The following is a 4,389-nucleotide window of genomic DNA, read 5'->3' as shown; positions in this document are numbered from 1 at the left end:
TCTTTCTCTTTCTCTTTCTCTTTCTCTTTCTTTGTCTTTTTATGACTAGTCTTTATCTTGCAGTGAGATCTTTCTCAGGGGTTGACTTTTTGAACTCTTGCTACAGACACAACATTTCAGCTCACACCAGCCCTAATACTTCCCTGCCCATGACAGGGGAGGTTGGAATTAAATTATATTTATGGTCTTTTCCAACCCAAACCTTCCTATGATTCTAAGATTATGTAAAAAAAAAAATAAATTAATTCCTTATACGAGTAAGTGGCTTCTTCCTAAGGAATAAAGAACAATGTCCAGGACATGACTTGCAGGCAGAATTTTCATGCTTTGGGATCTGTCTCTTCTTTCTTATGCCAGTATCTGTGTAGTGCTGGTGATTAAAGCACTGATCACTTCCATTCTGTCTTGCAAGTACACATAATTCTGCATCAATTTCATTTAAATATCATTTTATATTCATAGCTTTGACTTTTAGAACTCCTCCTACTGTACTTGTAGTTTTAATATTAACAGACACTTCTCTCTCTCCATTCATCACTCATGTAAAGACTTTTGAGGCTGAGGTGAACATTTGCTGCTTCTTTATATGACAGGAGCCATAGGTGTCCCAGCCCTTCACTTCTAGCTGAAAAGTTCTTAAAGATCACCCCTCAGCAACATCCCCTAAGAAAGAGTGTTTTGATTTGAAATGTGACTAGACAATCTCCAGTGGTCCCTGCCAACCTCAAATATACCACAATTCTTTGATTCATGCTTCTGCTTCTCTACCATTTCCTTGTAATTTTCAGTGTGCTGAACAGTCCCAGCTTTGTTTTCCTTCCATTTGAGATGTCCCAGCAATGATCCCCAAGCAAACTTCCCTCTTGATCACTATGGACAGTGCCACAATCCTGTCACATGCCTGTAGCCTTGATATCATCTTCAATTCATACTCATCTCCCAGATGTATTGAAGGTACACACACATTCAAAATATGTTCTGTGTATCATACTTCAGATAACGCCTTTCCTTGCTCTCTACACATCTAAGTAAATCTCTTATCTCAGACCTTATCTTTGAACATGTCAATTACTGCAGAATCCCTTTCTGTCATTCACATCACAGATGTAAATTTGCCCTGCTGATATTCCCTGGATACCAAGGCCATTTTTCCAGATATAACATTGATTTCCCTTTCCCACTTCTATTAAAACAAGGCTGTCTGCATCCAATCAACGCATGCAGTCATTTTCCATAGTCTCTGCACTGGATTTTCAAATGAGTGCTTTTGTATTTTCTTTCAGGCTGCTCTCCACAAACACAAATAAAATTACCTTGCTAGTGCCTTTCTTTCTCTGTAGCAACATCTAAAATTCTCTGTCAGGGACTAGTGTAGACAGGTGTGCTATTAGCATTGCCTGTCATACTGACCAGCACTTTCTTATTACATCCATGGGTCTCCTCCGTCTGTCACTATCCACAGCTTCTTGATTTCCACTAAGATGTAAGTCATTTCATGCAGAGAATGTCTATGTGCTTAGAGTGCCTGACACAGCAGAAATGAATCCATGACTGAGACTGTGATGCAAATTATCCTTGTCAGCTAATAAAAAAAGACGCGGGTCAATAATAGTCGAGTTCTAGAGAAATTTGAGAAATTCCTCATGACTCCAATTAGAGAAATCTGCTCAAGAAACATTAAAAATATCATAATTTTATTCTAAACAACAAAACATGATTTAAACATCCCAGGCACTGGAATTAGTACTCACTTTTTGTAGTTGCCTCCTTAGAAATATCTAGGAACAATCCATCAAATGCTTCTTGTAGGATACTGTTTTAACCTAGACGTGTTATTCTCAGTCTACCTGAAAAATACACAGACATTAAAAAAAATCAGCATTTTTTTCAGTGATTTTTAACTTATTTGCTATAGAAAAATAAATTAAAAACAACTGCTTACTGTTATACAGGGTATCTAAAACAGTCATATGTGATTCCTGCTGTAATATCACATCAGCACTACTAGGGTACGCTTAGTCATCTCACAGAAAGAAATGCATTTGTTAAATACAAAACAAGGTTTTCTGTACAGCACTTAGAATTAAATGCCTCTCCTCAACTAACTGTGCAAGCATCCATCCCTTTGCCAAAAGAGTAATTAATCAATTCCTCTAATGTAAGTTTGAGGGTTTCCAGTTTACACAACAGTTGTTCCTTTCTTCTTCTGTGTTTTTGCAGGCTTCAGAAAGTAAAAATAAAAATAATTTTTTCCTATATATGTAATTATCCCAAATATCTCCTTTCTTAAGTCTTCTTCCTTTGTTAGAGAGAAATGACTGAGATCTTCCAGAGATGTCTCTTGCTGTTTCCACTCACACCAGTAAATTATATCCTATCTGAGTTGTGTATGGCATTGAAGAACCACAATTTAAAGATGCATGTGTCACAAACCTACCACATGACAAGCAGGAGACTCAAAGGAAATGTATAACAGCATTGGGGCTCCTCTCCTGCCTCTCATTAGCTAATTAGTCTCAAGTCCCTTTTCTTAGCTCCTTTCCTTGTCTCAGGAAGGTGAAGTCCTGTATAGACTGGGAAGGTGGAAAACACAGAAAGAAGGTGTGTGTAGTTCCACGGAAAGCCACATTTGCCAGACCCATCAGCTCTCTCAGGCTATCCACTTTGTTAGATATGCTTCTATTTTACATTCACTCTGGTGTACAAGGTTTTGAAGATTGGAAAAAATAAAAATAAAAAATATTAGAAGGCTGAGTGACGTTGTAGCACATGGTTAGAAAAGTGGGATTCCACATCTTTCCTTGTCAACTTATTTCTGCATATATGGTCCAAAACTACATTGACCTTTTAATCCTGCCAATTGTAAATTAATTTTGAATCCAAGCTGTCTACTGAAAAGGTGCAAAGGTCACCTTTAAATAGCTGCTCTGCTACATTGCCCTTTACTCCATGGTCCATATCCTCTGTCTTCCTCCCATTAATATTGCTTCTTCAAGAACACTCCTTGGTTCTGATTGCCCCATTGTACAGATTATTTCTCCTCCACGTGTGCTTTTCAAAGCTGCACCTCATTTTGTCATTTCCTGCCTAAGGTTTCTAGTCTCTCTATCTTAGCTGATTTATGCATTGCCTCCCAATTTGGATCATTTGTGATTTTAATTAACATGTACTCTTTTTCTGTCTTTCGGCTAATGAATGAAGATATTTAAAGAAGACTGGACTCAGGACTGCTCCCTGATGTTCCCCTACTAGAAAACTCATGTGATTCAACACATTTTCATTTATTATCTCACTTTGCTAATGGCCCTGTGGATGGTTTTTAATCAACATCACAGGGTCCTTATCTAAGCCAATCTGAATTAATTTTGTGAGTATCCTCTCTCGCTGGTGCTCACTTCAAATGGACAGGAAACAAAAGCAGAAGAGGCTATCACTCCACCAGAATGCTTTTCTGTGAGACCTGGAAATGAGGAGGTAGTGAGAATGAATTGTTCACTTTCTTCTCAGGACTCTGGCAGACTTAGGATCCCCTGTCACCATAGCACCTGTACTCCTCCTGATTTTCAATATATGTATTTTAAAAGTGTTTTTGAAGACAGGGAAATGTTTTTATTCCCACTTTGGAGAATAAGCTGCATCACAGAAAATATAAGGAGGTGCTCTGCTCTGTTTCTTTAGGAGTCATGGTTAGAAACTGAGGGCTTAAGGTTGCTCTTGCCTTTACACCTCTCTTCTGGAAGTTCTGTGACATGCCTGCCTGTGTACCTCTGGAATGACCCATCAAATGCACCATCAATGTGATTTAATCTCTTAAACAAAAAAATCCAGCCAACCAACCAACCAACTAACCTACCCTAACCCAACCAAAAAACCCAAAGCCCTAATGTATGGATAGAAGTACATCCATAGTTATATCATAACCTGAATGTTATTTTGAAAGAACGGGCACAAATAACTTAAAGTGATCTGGAAAAGGTGAGACTCAGGTACTCAGAACACATAACTGCCTAATCCAGCCCATAGGAAAAGAATAAGCCTTATAGCAGTATTTGTTGGATCTGGTCCTTAAAGTTATTTGGGCATTTCCTTCTCACTCATCTGGGTTTTGAGATATTTCTGAAGTCCTGGACCAAAGTGTTTTCCTTGATGTTATACAGGATATTTATACTGGATTTCAGTCCAGATCCACAAAATCTAAAATGTGGTCCCCACCTAATAACTTTTGTCCTTTCCTATCAAGAGGATAATTGTGTCATGTGATGGAATTTCAGCTCCAACCATGGCTCTATGTTCCCCAAAAAGCAGGGTCCCACTGACTACATGCACAGCATCCTCCACTGTCACCTCCTGATAAAGGGAAAGGGAAGGGAAAGGGAAAGGGAAAGGGAA

The 4,389-nt window shown here is 38.5% G+C and overlaps 1 protein-coding gene across 6 annotated transcripts in view; it reads right to left on the bottom strand.

The window, feature by feature from the left end:
* TENM4 (teneurin transmembrane protein 4) overlaps positions 1-4,389 on the bottom strand; it is a 591,710-nt gene that overhangs the window by 389,278 nt on the left and 198,043 nt on the right. For all 6 annotated transcript variants that reach the window (XM_015638720.3, XM_015638758.3, XM_015638767.3 and 3 more), the window contains exon 3: positions 1,752-1,847. The gene's annotated coding sequence lies outside the window, so the exon portion shown is untranslated. The remainder of the gene's footprint in view (positions 1-1,751; positions 1,848-4,389) is intronic.

The sequence above is a fragment of the Parus major genome, chromosome 1 (assembly GCF_001522545.3).
Source record: "Parus major isolate Abel chromosome 1, Parus_major1.1, whole genome shotgun sequence".
Classification (NCBI taxonomy): Eukaryota; Metazoa; Chordata; class Aves; order Passeriformes; family Paridae; genus Parus; species Parus major.
The sequence above is the reverse complement of the archived record's forward strand: the minus strand, read 5'-3'. Positions and strand labels throughout refer to the sequence as shown.